The 17,213-nt window shown below is 38.3% G+C and overlaps 1 long non-coding RNA gene across 3 annotated transcripts in view; it reads right to left on the bottom strand.

The window, feature by feature from the left end:
* LOC102399390 overlaps positions 1–17,213 on the bottom strand; it is a 174,033-nt gene that overhangs the window by 72,858 nt on the left and 83,962 nt on the right. The window contains exons 3-4 of one of the 3 annotated variants that reach the window (XR_006552397.2): positions 16,365–16,564; positions 7,080–7,957 (exon numbers count right to left, since the gene is read on the bottom strand). This is a non-coding gene — a long non-coding RNA (uncharacterized LOC102399390). Of the gene's footprint in view, positions 1–7,079; positions 7,958–16,364; positions 16,565–17,213 lie in introns of those variants that run through there. The other 2 variants (XR_006552396.2, XR_006552395.2) reach the window with 2 other exon arrangements.

Here is a 17,213-nt window from a genome sequence, read left to right on the forward strand (position 1 = left end):
ATCTCTTCAAGAAAATTGGAGATATCAAAGGAACATTTCATACAAAGATGGGCACAATAAAGGACAAAAATAGCAAGGATCTAATGGAAGTAGAAAAGATTAAAAAGAGGTGGCAAGGATACACAGAATAATTACACAAAACAAAGGCCTTAATGAACCAGATAACCACAATGGTGTGGTCGCTGCCTAAAGCCAGACGTCCTGGAGTGTGAAGTCAAGTGATCCTCAGGAAGTATGATGAACAAAGATAGTGGTGGTGTTTGAATTCCAGCTGAACTATTTAAAATCCTAAGAAATAATGCTGTTAAAGTGTTCCACTCATTATGCCAGCAAATTTGGAAAACTCAGCAGAGGCCACAGATTGAAAAAGGTCAGTTTTCATTCCAATCTAAAAGAAACGGCAATGCCAAAGAATGTCCAAACTACCATACAATTGCACTCATTTCACATGCTATCAAGGTAATGCTCAAAATCCTTTAAGCTAGGCTTCAGCAATACTTGAACCATTAACTTCCAGATGTAAAACCTAGACTTGAAAAAGGCAGAGGAATCAGAGATCAAATTGCCAACATCTGATCAATCATAGAAAAGGCAAGGGAATTCCAGAAAAAACATCTATTTCTGCTTCATTGACTTTGTGAAAGCCTTTGACTGTGTACGGCCCACTGGAGAAGGGAATGGCAAACCACTTCAAGAAAACTGTGGAAAATTCTTCAAGAGATGGGAGTACCAGACCATCTGACCTGCCTCTTGAGAAACCTGTATCCAGGTCAGGAAGCAACAGTTAGAAATGGTCATGGAACAACAGACAGGTTACAAATTGGGAAAAGAGTACACAAGCCTGTATACTGTCACCTTGCTTATTTAACTTATATGCAGCGTATATCATGAGAAGTACCAGACAGGATGAATCACACACTAGAATCAAAATTGCCAGAAGAAATATCAACAACCTCAGATTTGCAGATAATACCACTCTAATGACAGAAATCAAAGAGGAACAAAAAAGTCTCTTTATGAGAGTGAAAGAGGAGAGTGAAAAAGGTGGCTTAAAACTCTACATATAAAAAACTAAGATCATGGCATCCAGTTGCATCACTTTAAGGCAAAGAGATGGAAAAAAGTGGAAATGGGGAGAGATTTTATTTTCTTGAACTCCAAAATCACTGTGGATGATGACTGCTGCCACGAAATTAAAAGACACTTATTCCTTGGAAGAAAAACTATGATAAAACTAGACAGCATATCAAAAAGCAGAGACATCACTTTGCCAACCATGATCTGTATGATTTTTATGTAAAAAGCTATGATTTTTCCAGTAGTTATGTACAAATGTGAGAGTTGGGCCTTAAATGAGGCTGAGTGGGAAAAAAATTGATGCTTTTGAATTGTGGGGCTGGAGAAGACTCTTGAGAGTCCCTTGGACTACAAGGAGATCCAACCAGTCCATGCTAAAGGAAATCAGTCCTGAATATTCATTTGAAGGACTGATGCTGAAGCTGAAACTCCAATACTTCAGCCACCTGATGGGAAGAACTGGCTCATTGGAAAAGACCCTGATACTGGGAAAGACTGAAGGTGGAAGAAGAAGGGGATGACAGAGGATGATATGGTTGGATGGCATCACCAACTCAATGGACATGAGTTTAAGCAAGTTCCAGGAGTTGGTGACAGACAGGGAGACCTAGTGTGCTCTAGTCCATGGGGTCGCAAGGAGTCAGATATGACTGAGTGGCTGAACTGAACTGAAAAGGAAATTGACCCTGAGTATTTATTGCACGGACTGACGCCGAAGCTGAAGCTCCAATACACTGGCCAGCTAATGCGAAGAGAGAGCTGAGTTATTGGAAAAGATCCTGATTCTGGCAAAAAGTGAGGGCAGGAGGAGAAGGGGTACAAACAAAGAGATAAGCATCACTGTCTCAATGGACATGAGTTTGAGCAAACTTTAGGAGATTGTTAAGGACAGGGAAGCCTTGCTATGTATAAAAGAGAAAACTAATGAGAAGCTACTCTATAGTACTGGGGTAGGGGGGAAAGAAAGTAAACTCTGTTTGTAAGACATACATTATATATATACATATATACATATAGTCGCTCAGTTGTGTCCGACTCTTTGCAACCTCATGGACTGTGGCCCACCAGGCTCCTCCATCCATGGGATTCTCCAGGCAAGAATACTGGAGTGGGTTGCCATAAGACATATATTAAGTTAATCTTAAAAGTGTATTTCAATATATGGATACATCCAGTTCAGTTCAGTTCAGTCACTCAGTCGTGTCTGACTGTTTGTGACCCCATGAATCGCAGCACACCAGGCATCCCTGTCCATCACCAGCTCCCAGAGTTTGCCCAAACTCATGTCCATCGAGTCGGTGATGCCATCCAACCATCTCATCCTCTGTTGTCCCCTTCTCCTCCTGCCCCCAATCCCTCCCAGCATCAGGGTCTTTTCCAATGAGTCAACACTTTGCATGAAGTGGTCAAAGTATTGGAGTTTCAGCTTTAGCATCAATCCTTCCAGTGAACACCCAGGACTGATCTCCTTTAGGATGGACTGGTTGGACCTCCTTGCAGTCTAAGGGACTCTCAAGAGTCTTCTCCAACACCACAATTCAAAAGCATCAATTTTTCAGCACTCAGCTTTCTTCACAGTCCAACTCTGTCGTCCAACTCATACATGACCACTGGAAAAACCATAGCCATACATGACCACTGGAAAAACCATAGCTTTGACTAGAAGGACCTTTGTTGGCAAAGTAATGTCTCTGCTTTTGAATATGCTATCTAGGTTGCTCATAACTTTCCTTCCAGGGAGTAAGTGTCTTTTAATTTCATGGCTGCAATCACCAACTGCAGTGATTTTTGAGCCACCCCAAAATAAAGTCTGCCATTGTTTCCCCATCTATTTCCCATGAAGTGATGGAACCAGATGCCATGATCTTAGTTTTCTGAATGTTGAGCTTTAAGCCAGGTTTTTCACTCTTCTTTTAGGTGCAGACAAATAGTGTTTGATTCCACTTACATGAGACAGTAAAATTCATAGAGTCAGAAAGTACTTTGGTAGTTTCCAGGAGCTGGGAATTGGATGAGAGAAGAATGGGGCGTTAGTGTTAAATAGGGACAGAATTTAAGTTTAGGAAGGTGAAAAATTTGAGAGGTGGATACTGGTGAGAGTTGCACACCAATGTGAATGGACTTAGTGCTACTGAACAGTACAGTCAAATATGGTTAACATTGTATGTTTGATAATTATGTGACTTCCACCATAATAAAAATACAAACAAACAGGGTTGCTAAAATGTTCTCACTTGGGAGTCTTATACTTAACGTGAATAAGCCATCACATTTGCTTTAAAAATCCGTAACTACTGGATGTATTTTTGACAAAAATGGGGCTTCCCTGGTGGCTCAGATGGTAATGCAGGAGACCTGGCTTCGATCCCTGGATTAGGAAGATTCCCTGGAGAAGGGAATGGCAACCCACTCTAGTATTCTTTCCTGGAGAATTCCATGGACAAAGGAGCTCGGCAGGCTACAATCCACAGTGTAGCAAAGAGTTGGACATGACTGAGCAAATAACATTTCACAAAAATGACCAAAAAATTTGTTTTACTGAAAAGTATGTAATACAGTTGAAGAATCATATTTTATCTGTAGACTATGAAGTTGCATTAGACAGAGTGATTGTACTAAATGATAAATAGCAATTTTGAACATTAAATTATTTCATTTAGTTATTTTTCCAAAGTGGAATTTTCAGATATTCTAAAGGTCAGTTTATTTCTTAAAATTACAATGGTGACTTTTTGTTCCAATGTTTAGCATTTTCTAATTATATTTCATAGTGGAAATTTCCTCCACAAACTACTCACTCACTGTTCACAGAAATTTGGGAAAAAAATATATCAAATGAACTTAATAATGCAAAATTTAATGCATGACCTCTAAAATGAATTAAGTAATATGCCTTTCTTTGCAAGTTGTTTTGGTTGTGTGTTTGATTCAAATATATTTGATTCATATAAAAATGCCACAAACTCCATAATGAAACATCAGTGATAAAAGTGACTGTCTCAGGCAAAAATGAGGCCACACATTATGGAATCCAGCAATCTAGAAGGGTTGATCATTTGCCATATCACTCAGAAATTTTTATTTTCTAATTTCACAACAAAATATTTCAGATATTTTGATCATCCCAGAGGAAAATGAAATATTTGAAGCAATATTAAAAAAATAAAATCATCATCAACCTTTTACTGTAGTTTGTTTACACAAAACCACACACATATGCACATCCCTTAAAGTCAGGAATTATAGTTTTTAAAATTTATCCCCAATCCTTAAGTATACTATCTAGCATAGATCAGAAACCTCAATATATTGAGCAAATAACTAGATATCAGAAATTAAAAGGCAAAGCCTTTAGAGTTTACATGGAGGAAAGTTTGGTGTTTAATTTCAGTTTTGTTTTGATGTGAAGAGGGTTTAATATCATGCAATAGGATGATATTTAATCCTAAATATTTAATTTAATCCTAAATATTTAATCCTAAATAGGATGATATTTAGTCCTATTTAATCCTAAATAGGACTCATTTTGTGGGTGATGAGTTACATGGAAAGCATTTAAATAGCCAGTAATTCATAGCATTTTGCTTTCAATTAAAATTGCATCTTTTCTTGATTGTAAGAAGTTGTGAGTCCTTGAAATTAGCAGTATCTTCAGGATACTGAATTAAAAGAATGAGACAGTCCCATTGCCACACATAGGTAATTACAAGGTAAATCTGTAGGTCTTTATGACTCCTGCATACTTTACTACAAACTCTAGATTTCAATTGTACACTTTGGCGTTAGCTCTACTCCATAATGACTAATATGATTGGCAGAAACAATCCCTATTGACCAGGCCAATCTGTAGAATAGCCACAGATGATTGCCCTGATTAAAAATCCAGTGGAAACGATTCCATACTGGCTTTTTAGCCCATTTGTTCTCAGATCAAGTCCTCGTTCTATCAGCTGTATTTTCTAGCATGCTTTGTCACCTGGTTCCTCGCTGAGTTCAGCCAATAGAAAATACTGCAAGATAGAAGAAAAGGAGAAGGATGGAAGAAAGAGAAGCCTGTTTATTTGTAACAGTAATGATCTCTTGGGAGGAACAGTTGTTACCTGAAATTTGCATGTAACTGACAGTCTTGTTTTTACTCTACCAACCCTAACTCAGGATTTCACTTGGAAGCCTGCTTTTTCTCTGTGGCTTCAAGTGGTAATACCTCCTCCCTTTGTCTCTTTAGCTTAGTGGTGACAGCAGATTCTAGCATTGCTGTGACTCGGTTGTCTCTCCATCTCCCTTCATACTTCCTGTACTCGTAATAGAAGGAATTTGATATGGGAAGGAATAATTATACAAAACTCAGGAAAAAAAGCTGCTCCACATAGAACCAGACACCCTAGAGTGTGAAGTCAAGTGGGCCTTAGAAAGCACTACTGCTAAGAAAGCTAGTGGAGGTGATGGAATTCCAGCTGAGCTTTTAAAAATCTTGAAAGACAATGAATGCTCTTAAAGTACTGCCTAAATATGCCAGCAAATCTGGAAAAATCAGCAGTGGCCACAGGACTAGAAAAGGTCAGTTTTCATTTCATCCTAAAGAAAGGCAATGCCAAAGAATGTTCAAATTACCATACCATTGCTCTCATTTCACATGCTAGCAAGATTATGTTCAAATTCCTTCAAGTTAGGCTTCAGAAGTACTGAACCAAGAAATTCCAGATGTACAAGCTGGGTTTAGAAAAGAAAGAGGAACCAGAGATCAAATTTCCAACATCTGATGGATCATAGAAAAGGCAAGAGAATTAAAAAAATAAAAAATCTACTACTGCTTCATTGACTAAAGCCTTTGACCATGTGGAGTGGATCACAACAAACTGTGGAAAATTCTTAAAGAGATGGGAATACCAGAATACATATCCTGTCTGATAAACCTTTATGCAGGTCAAGAAGCAACAGTTAGAACCAGATAGGAACAACAGACTGGTTCTAAATTGGGAAAGAAGTACATCAAGGCTGTGTATTGTCACCCTACTTATTTAACTTCTATGCAGAGGACATCATGGGAAAAGCCAGGCTGGATGACTCACAAGCTAGAATCAAAATTGCCAGGAAAAATATTAGCAACCTCAAATATGCAGATGACATAACCCTAATAGAAGAAAGCTAAGAGGAACTAAGGAGTCTCTTGAGGAGAGTGAAAAATTAGAGGGGAAAGCTGGCTTAAAGCTCAGCTTTCAAAAAAATGAAGATCATGGCATACAGTCTCATCACTTCCTGGCAAATAAAAGGGGAATAAGTAGAAACAGTGACAGATTTTATTTTCTTGGGCTCCAAAATCACCGCGCACAGTTACTGCAGCCATGAAATTAAAAGATCCTTGCTCCTTGGAAGGAAAGTTATGACCAACCTAGACAGCATATTGTAAAGCCGAGACATCATTTTGCCAACAAAGTTATGTATAGTCAGTTGAATCTATGATTTTTCCAGTAGTTATGTATGGATGTAAGAGTTGGACTATAAAGAAGACTGAACACTAAAGAATTGATGTTTTCAAACTGTGGTGATAGTGAAGACTCTTGAGAGTACCTTGGATTGCAAGGAGATCAAATCAGTCAATCATGGACTGATGCTGAAGCTCCAGTACTTTGCCACCTGTTGTGAAGAGCTGACTCACTGGAAAAGATCCTGATGCTGGAAAAGATTGAGGGCAGGGGGAGAAGGGTGACTGCAGTGGATGAGACGGTTGGATTGAATCACTGACTCAATGGGTATGAGTCTGAGCAAAGTCATGAAGATAGTGAAGGACAGGGAAGCCTGCTGTACTGTAGTTCATGAGGTCACAAAGAGTCAAATATGACCTAGTGATTGAACAACAACAGAAATACTGAAGGAGAGCCAAATGACAGTATTTGACTACAACAAAATGATGACTTTCTGATTTGTAAAGGACTCAAATCATGTAATTAAAGAAAGGTTGGCACACTACAAGAATATATCTGTAATATATATAATCTACACATTTTATTGACTTGAATATGAAAAGAATTGTAAAGTGCACAAAAAATGAGAAAATTTAATTATGAAATGGGGAATTAAGTGAATAGGCAATTACAAAAATGAGAAGGTGCATCAAAGAAGAAAATGAATAAATGCTCAGATAAAAATTAAGTCACACAGTAAGATTCTACATTCTGACTATTAAATGCACAAAAAATACAGATGCTCATAATCCTTTCTCTGTATTTCTGAAAACGGCTCATAAAGCATTGTGTTCTGGTTCCTGCCACAACCTCAGAAAAATGTCCAATATCTAGAGCCCTTGAAAACCTGTAAGTGAAAAAAAAGTCAGTTGTGTCCGACTCTTAGTGACCCCATGGACTACAGCCTACCAGGCCCTCCGTCCATGGGATTTTCCAGGCAAGAGTACTGGAGTGGGGTGCCATTGACTCCTCCGTTAACAGTGGCTAGGCATATTTACTTGGAGCTGGTATATTTAGTGACAGCCTTAGTGCCCTTGGACACGGCGTGCTTGGCCAGTTCCCCAGGTAGCAGCAAGTGCATGGCGGTCTGGATCTCCCTGGATGTGATAGTCGAGCACTTGTTGTAATGTGCCAGGCGTGATGCCTTGCCAGCAATGCGCTCGAAAATGTCATTGACGAAGGAGTTCATGATTCCCATGGCCTTGGATGAGATGCCAGTGTCCGGATGGGCTTGCTTCAGCACCTTGTACATGTACACGGAGTAGCTCTCCTTGTGGCTGTGCTTGCGCTTCTTGCCTCCTTCTTCTGGGCCTTGGTCACAGCTTTTTTAGAGCCCTTTTTAGGGGCAGGAGCGGACTTAGCCAGTTCAGGCATGTCTATAATGACAACACCCAACAACACAGAAAGATCTTGAAAACCTGTAGAAGGGATCAAATAACCATAAATTCCTATGTGGTGGATGTCACCAAAACTGAACCTCAGAGGAAAGAGTGTACCTTCAGAAAGAAAATCGATGGCGTCTGCAGACACTTCTACTAGAGATGCAGGCCATTGTGGCCTCTGAAAATTAAGCTTATTACAGAGTCATATCCTCTAGCAGCACCAGCCAGAATGCAGTACTCATGCTGACAGCTGCTTCTTGATCCCCATCTACTGTTTCATGCTTCATCCCCAGAGTCTTTACTAAGCAGATTCAGACATCTTTCTGGGAGATCTATCATTTGTTGAGTACAGATTCCAAGGTTGAGCTCTAATCAAGGCATCTTATTGTAGACTGATCACCATGGCTCTGTTTAACACATTCTCTTCTGTATTATATGATCACTGCCATACATATAGCCACAAGGAGACACACTCATTGGGTCTGATGTAGTGGATGCTGGCTCAGAAAATCCTACTTTCTTTGGCAATATTCCTCTTAGATGACTTGGGAAAACATACCTGTCCTCTGCTCCTATAGAAAGACTAAAGAAATTAAATAAAAAAATATGGTGTTGCTGAAAAGCCTGTAGCCAAGGAGAAGTGTCAGGGTAGATGGACTTCCCCAACTTTTGAATTTATTGCTACTCTACCTGAGGTTGCAAACTGCCTAAAGTCTTGCAGGTGTCCTCTTGATCTAACAGTCAGCACTTCCCTATTAGCGCTCAAAGTTCTCAGCATGGGGATGAAGAGAAGTAGGCAGCAACATCTGCTCAGGCTACTGAAATATTCTTAATCTCTTCTCACACAGGTTTTTGAGAAAATATGGGCTATGGGTGGAGCCTTGGTGACAGAAAATAAGTATCAGATTCTATTTTTTAAAATCACATGACCTTGAATACAGACAAGAAAGCAAAAATAAATAAATAAATATTTGTCTATTCTTTTGCCAATACCACATCGTGTTGATTACTGTAGCTTTATAGTAAGTCTGATATAGTAAGCTTTATCAGTGGTTCTGGAATGGAAATGGGCACTTTTTGATAAAAGTAAATTACCCCTTAGCTCTAAGTCTTATACATGTATCAGAGAGTTTTACAACATGATTTAATTTAGCATTTTTTATGCTAATAAACAGTCGGAGATAGACTTTGCCATGCAGTAGTCAAATGAGTAACTAGATCTATTAGAGGAGCATTGTTAAATTGGAAAAATATCGTTAAACAACAATAGTAAAATAACACTAAGATTTATTATGTATACCATTTGGGTAATTTTTAAACTAAATGAGTGTGATTTTCACTGATGTAAATATTTAAATAAATATACATATGAAAAAAAGTGAAAGTTAGTCACACAGTCGTGTCCTACTCTGCAGTTCCATGGACTGTAGGCTGTCACGCTCCTCTGTCCATCGAATTCTCCAGGTAAGAGTACTCGAGTGGGTTGCCATTTCCTTCTCCAGGGGATCTTCCGGACCCTGGAATTGAACCTGAGTCTCCTGATTGCAGGCAGATTCTTTACCAGCTGAGCCACTAGGAAAGTACACATTAAAATAAGAATGTGTACTATTGAAATTATTAAGCAGGGAGTTAAGGGAAAAATAAAATATAAAACCCAAAACCTGGCAACAGAGATACTGCTGCTGTTCTTTAGTTGCTAAATCATGTCCAGCTCTTTGAAATCCAATAGACTGTAGCCCACCATGCTCCTGTGTCCATGGGATTTTCTTTTGGAGTAGGTTTCCATTTCCTACTCCCATGAGATCTTGCTGACCCAGGGATCAAACCCGAGTCTCCTGCTTGGTAGGCAGATTCCTTACCACTGAGCCATCTGGGAAGCCAGCAACAGAACTAATATGTCATAAACCTAGAAGAATGAGCAATACAATCTACACTTCTAAGGCTGTGTATCTAAAATAGAACAAAACTAGCAGATTACTTTAATTAACTTAAAAATGCATTCCATCTCCACTTAATTGCATAACAACCTTGGTACCTGCTGATATAAAAATTGGTTTGTATTCATGCAAGCTGTATATGGTAGGCTGAGAATATCTAACTTGTGTATATTTCAATCAAAACACACTTCAAAGTAAAATCAACTTAAAGTTATTTCTGGTAATTTATTTGCTTGTAAGATTTAAATATTTTCAAAATCATTCTGAGATTAACTTGTTACATACAATTGATATTGGGAATGTTTTTAAAATATAGCACAGATGCAAAAGATAAGATGTAGTTAATTCAGCATATTTAAATAAATAAATAATTATAAACTAATTCCATGTTAATATTTAGTGTTAATATTTGACTCAAGAGTTTGAAAGTCATGATGAATCTATCATTTCTAGGGTAAGATTTAGTGCAAAGTTCTTCAGAATGCTTAAGACTCCTGAAAATATCATTGACACTCCTATATACTAGCAATGAACAAGTGGAATTTGAAATTAAAAAACAATACCATTTACATTAGTACAAAAAATGAAATACATAGTTATAAATTTAACAAAATACATCTAAGATGCACATAAGGAAAACTAAAAGAACTTTGATGAATAAAATCAAATAACTAAATAGAGAGATTCCATGTTCATGAATAGAAAGATTCAATATTGTCAGTTCTTCCCAATTTTATTCATAGACTCAAGGCAACTCTGACAAAAATCTCAGCAAGTATATATGGAAAGGCAAAAGACTGAATAGTCAACATAATTCTGAAGAAGAAGAACAAAGCTGGAGAACAGATGTTACTGATTTTCGACTTACTATAAAGCTACTCTAATCAACAGAGTATGGTATTGGTAAACAATAGACAAATCAATGGAACAGAATAGAGGGTACAGAAACATACCCACATAAATATAATCAACCTATCTTTGACAAATGAGGGAAGGCAATCTAATGGAACAAGGACAGTCTCTTCAACAAATGGTGCTGGAACAACTAGACATCCAAATGCAAAAATGAATCTAGCAGAGAACTTATACCCTTCAAAACACTAACTCAGAGCCTCCCTGGTGACTCAGTGGTAAAGCATCCACCTGTCAATGCAGGAGACATGGGTTTGTTCCCTGATCTGAATATCCCAGATCCCACATTCTGCACAGCAGCTAAACCCATGAGACACAATTATAGACCTTGTCCTCTAGAGCCTGGAAGCTGCAACTGCTGAGCACTCGTGTCACAACTACTGAAACCCATGAGCCCTGGGGCCTGTGCTTCACAAGAGAAGCCAATCAGAATGAGAAGCCTGTGCATCACCACTAGGGAGTAACCTCCACTCAGCATAACTAGAGAAAAGCCCACACAGCAACAAAGACACAGCACAGCTAATAAATAAATATATAAAATACAAAAAACCCCACTCCAAATGGGTCACAGACCAAAATGTAAAATGTAAGACTATAGAAATACTAGAAGTAACATTAGGAAAAAACCTATATATCCTTGGATATGGTGATAACATTTTATTTTATTTTTATTTATTTTTTTTCAGTTTAAAGTTTTATTTGTCCCCAAATATCTTCACAGTCACATTAGCTCCTAAGGTGCCTTACAGAGAGCTGTGGAAGAGTGTAGGGTTACAAAGACTTCTTAGTACTCTTGGTTGAGAAAAGCACAAAGAACCTCTCAGTTCTCAACTTTGATTATGTCCTTTGTTATCCTTCATTATAGATTTTACTGTATAGCGTTGAACTATATTACTCATGGTTCTGATTCCTGGCTCATCATTACATAATAGCTTGGGATGAGGTTTTTCTTTTGTCCTCCTCCCCAAATCTATTTTAAATCTCAATGATTTTTTTTTTCCTCTTCTGATTTTCCTTAGAGAGTCCCCAGGAAATATTCTAATTAATTGAACTAGTTTTCTCTATTTCACTCAGTTTTTCCACCTGACGAGAGGGTCAATTTAAAGTGACTTTTTTTCCTGAAAGAAATAGTTCTTTCTCTGCAAGTTATGTGAGAATGAGTAAAAATAAGTTAAAGGATAAGAAAATATGACATTTAATATGAATATGGTGATAACATTTTAGATACAATGTTAAAGGCAAGATCCAGGGGGGAAAGTGTATAAATCTGAACTTCATTAAAATAAAAAAAAAATTTTCTGTAAGAAAAGGGGGGAAGAGAATGTGAATACAAGCCACACTGGGAGAAAATATTTATAAAGGTCACATCTGATAATTGACTGTCATCCAAAATATGCAGAGAACTTTTGATTTAACACTCAAAAATGAAAAAATGAAAAGCCCGATTAAATAATGGGCCATATACCCTAAGAAACACCTCACCAAAGAAAATCAGATCAGATCAGTCGCTCAGTCATGTTCGATTCTTTGTCACCCCATGAATTGCAGCACGCCAGGCCTCCCTGTCCATCACCAACTCCCAGAGTTCACTGACTCACGTCCGTCGAGTCAGTGATGCCATCCAGCCATCTCATCCTCTGTCGTCCCCTTCTCCTCTTGCCCCCAATCCCTCCCAGCATCAGAGTCTTTTCCAATGAGTCAACTCTTCGCATGAGGTGGCCAAAGTACTGGAGTTTCAGCTTTAGCATCATTCCCTCCAAAGAAACCACAGGACTGATCTCCTTCAGAATGGACTGGTTGGATCTCCTTGCAGTCCAAGGGACTCTCAAGAGTCTTCTCCAACACCACAGTTCAAAAGCATCAATTCTTCGGTGCTCAGCCTTCTTCGCAGTCCAACTCTCACATCCATACATGACCACAGGAAAAACCATAGCCTTGACTAGACGAACTTTTGTTGGCAAAGTAATGTCTCTGCTTTTGAATATGCTATCTAGGTTAGTCATAGCTTTCCTTCCAAGGAGTAAGCATCTTTTAATTTCATGGCTGCAGTCACCATCTGCAGTGATTTTGGAGCCCAGAAAAATAAAGTCTGACACTGTTTCCACTGTTTCCCCATCTATTTCCTATGAAGTGGTGGGACCAGATGCCATGATCTTCGTTTTCTGAATGTTGAGCTTTAAGCCAACTTTTTCACTTTCCATTTTCACTTTCATCAAGAGGCTTTTGAGTTCCTCTTCACTTTCTGCCATAAGGGTGGTGTCATCTGCATATCTGAGGTTATTGATATTTCTCCCTGCAATCTTGATTCCAGCTTGTGTTTCTTCCAGTCCAGCGTTTCTCATGATGTACTCTGCATAGAAGTTAAATAAACAAGGTGACAATATACAGCCTTGACGTACTCCTTATCTTATTTGGAACCAGTCTGTTGTTCCATGTCCAGTTCTAACTGTTGCTTCCTGACTTGCATACAAATTTCTCAAGAGGCAGATCAGGTGGTCTGGTATTCCTATCTCTTGAAGAATTTTCCACAGTTTATTGTGATCCACACAGTCAAAGGCTTTGGCATAGTCAATAAAGCAGAAATATACAGATGCAAAAATCATTTGAAAAGAATATTCACATCATATATTGTCAGAGAAATGCAAATTAAAACAACAACAAAATACCACTACAAAACTGTTAAAAGGGCCAAAATCCAGAACACTGACAACACCAAATGCTGCAGAGAATGAAAAGCAACGAGAACAACCATTCCTTGCTAATGGGAATGCAAAATGGTACAGCCACTCTGGAAGACAGTTTGGTAGTTTCTTACAAAACTAAACATACTCTCATTGTATGATCCACCAATCACATTTAAGAGAGCTGAAAAATTACATTATGGAAAAATATGCACATGGATATTTATAGCAGATTTGTTCATGACTGATGAAACTTGTAAGCAATGAAGATGTCCTTCAGTAGGTAAATGGATAAGCTGCTACGCATTCAGAAAATGAAATATTATTCAACACTAAATAGAAATGAGCTTTCAAGCCATCAAAAGACATAAAGGAACCTTAAATGCATATCTGTAAGTGAGAGTCCCTTGGACTGCAAGGAGATCAAACCAGCCAGTCCTAAAGGAAATCAGTACTGACAATTCATTGGATGGACTGATGCTGAAACCAAAGCCCCAGTACTTTGGTCACTTGATGCAAAGAACTGACTCACTAGAAAAGACCCTGATGCTGGGAAAGATTGAAGGCTGGAGGAGAAGGGGACGACAGAGAACTAGATGGTTGGATGGCATCACCAACTCAATGCACATGAGTTTGAGCAAGCTCCAGGAGAAGGTGAAGAACAGGGAAGCCTGGCATGCTGCAGTCCATGGGGTCACAAAGAGTGAGACGTGACTGAGTGACTGAACAACAACAAGTAAAAGATGCCAATCTGAAAAGGCTACATACTATGTCATCCCAACTACACATGATATTCTGGAGAAGGCAAAACACAATAAAAAGAGCAGTGTTTTTCAGGGGTTGGAGGGGACTTTTAGGGCAGTGAAAAAGAGAGGCAGTTGTCTTTTGGTATCTATGAGGGATTGATTCCAGAATATCCTCCTGATACTAAAATTTTCAGATGTATAAGCCCCATAGTTTGCCTAGCCCTCCACGTTGAATTCTGGGGATTCCAATCTCAGGTTATAAACATACACACAATACCTAACTGGTTGAATCTGTGGATGCTGAAACCATGGATACAGAAGGCTGACTGTTTGATACCATAATGTATATTGGCAGATAGGTGTCACTGTACATTTGTCTAAATCTATAGAATATACAACACCAAGATTAAACCATAATATCATACTCTAGTGGAGTATGTTTATAATAGACTATGAATATGTGGAGGGAGGAGTTATATGGGAAATTTCTGCACCTTCTCTTTGATTCTGCTGTGAACTTTAGATGGCTTTTGAGAAACAAAGCCTTAATTAAGACCCAAACATGCACTGGGACGACCCAGAGGGATGGTATGGGGAGGGAGGAGGGAGGAAGGTTCAGGATGGGGAACACGTGTATACCTGTGGCAGATTCATGTTGATATATGGCAAAACCAATACAATATTGTAAAGTTAAAAAAATAAAATAAAATAACATTTAAAAATAATAAAAAAAATAAGGCTCATGTCTTTATACCCTTATCCAAATAAATTGAAAATTCAATGTTAAATGCCACTATTATGGGCTGAATTTTGTCTCTTCCTGCCGCAACAACAATTTAAAAAAACCCAAGCATTTGTTGAAGCACCTATATTTGGAGATAGAATCATTAATGAGGTAATTAAGTTAAAATGCACTGAATAGGGTGGCCCTTGATCCCATGTGACTGGTACCCTTATAGCAAGAGGAGATTAGAACATAGATGCACAGAGAGAAGACCATGTGAAGACAGGGAGAAGATAGCCATCTCAAGCCAAGAAGAGAACCTCAGAAAAATTCTAACCCTGCCAACACTTTGATCTTGGATTTCTAGGCTCCAGAATTGTGAGAAAATAAATTTCTGATATTTAGGTCACCCAGTCTGTGGTACCTTAGTAAGTCAGCCCTAGCAAACTAATATACCCTTGATAATATACATTAGTTCTCTCTGAAAGAGATGTTGTTTAGTCACCTAGCTGTGTCTATTTTGCAACCCTATGGACTGTACCCCACCTAGTTCATCTGTCCATGGGATTTCCAAAGCAAGAATACTGGAGTGAGTTGCTGTTTCTTCTCCAGGGGATCTTCCCAACCCAGGGATTAAACCTGTATCTCCTGCATTAGCAGGCAGATTTTTTACCACTGAGCCACCAGGAAAGCCCCATGGAAGAGATGAGAGAGTGGTTAAACTTTGGCATAAAACAGGAAAGAACAATACTCCATATCATTTGGAACATATTTGCTTTGTTTCTGTATACAGTTAAAGGACACTAGAACTTTGCTCAAAATTTAACAAAAAAAATCTTCATTATCTTAAATTTCTGTGTTCTCTGATGAAATGGAATCACACACACATTGGGGTCATTAGTGATATAGTCAAAGGGCCCCAAGAACTTTATTTTAATCGTTTACTCACTTTTTCAATAGAGTGAATGTGGGCATTATGGGAAGGAAATCCTGAAATTTCAGAGTTGCTAAAATATAATTAGTTTCTAGATCAAATCCCAAATGCCTTATGCATAAGCATGCAGTGATATCAAAACAAAGCACAAGTGTTCTGTTAAAATCTGAGGAGGATTTGAAGGCACATCTGTGACAGCCAAGAGCTAACTGACAGTGTGATAAATCTTTGCCCAGGGGAATTAAATAGATTTGAAATAAAATCAATTATTAAAACTTTCCCCCTTGTATGAAAGTTTCATAAATATTAAACACTAAAAATAACAAACATATTTTTTGGGTGTGAAACCACAAAACATAAATGGAATAAAGATACATAATATTATAGTGATATCTAACACATTCTCTTTTGTTAACCTCAATTAAATAACAAAGCCTCACCCTTCTCTCAGTGAGAGGTGGATGCGTGTCAGCAATAAGGAAGCCTCTACTATTCATGCAACCACATACCTGACATGGTATCATAACAGATGTATCCTCACGAAATTCTCAGGTAGAGAATTTGCAGCTTTCTTTGTCAAATATTCACTTTGCCCTCTTCCTCTTGTTCTTTCCAAGTATGAAAATGTTTCTCGTGGTTACAACTAAAAGTCAGAGCTCCATTTCAGGCAACTTTGGACAATAGTGAATGCAGCAGGGTATCAGGCGAGCTGCAGAAAGAGAATGAAGGATGTTGATCTATGGTTTGTTACTAGAAGCACAGGGACTAAGGGATGTTGGACAAATATAGTTCATTTGAATAGCACATTATCAAACTCTTTTTGAATGTCCTGATATCACTTATTAAATGTTATCTGAATGTCAGTGTACTTCCCCAGCTGGCCAGAGGCCTCACCTCCTCCATTGTTTCTGGCCTCTGAGGACACCTATGACTGAGTTCAGCAGTAAGAAATGTTTTCCTTCTATAAAATGTGTAATTTGGTACATTTACACAATTGTCAAATAGATAAATTACCAAATGCATTACAAGTATATTAGAAACAGTTAAAATTCTAACTATAGAGAAACAGTTTAAATTTATATCAGTCAAGGTTGACCAAGGAACAGAAATAGAGTATAAAAATACACACATGCACACATAAATAATTTACTATGAGAAATTTTCTTATACAATTTTGGGAGCTGACTAAACCACTCCAAATCCAGGGAGTAGCTGAGAAGGGATGAGCCATGGAAAAGCGAAGTTGACTGCAGATAAAATTGCTGCTTTAAGTCTTTCAGTTCAGTTCAGTTGCTCATTCCTGTCTGACTTTTTGTGACTCCATGAACTGCAGCATGCCAGGCCTCCCTATCCATCAC

The sequence above is a fragment of the Bubalus bubalis genome, chromosome 7 (assembly GCF_019923935.1).
Source record: "Bubalus bubalis isolate 160015118507 breed Murrah chromosome 7, NDDB_SH_1, whole genome shotgun sequence".
NCBI classification, from domain to species: Eukaryota; Metazoa; Chordata; class Mammalia; order Artiodactyla; family Bovidae; genus Bubalus; species Bubalus bubalis.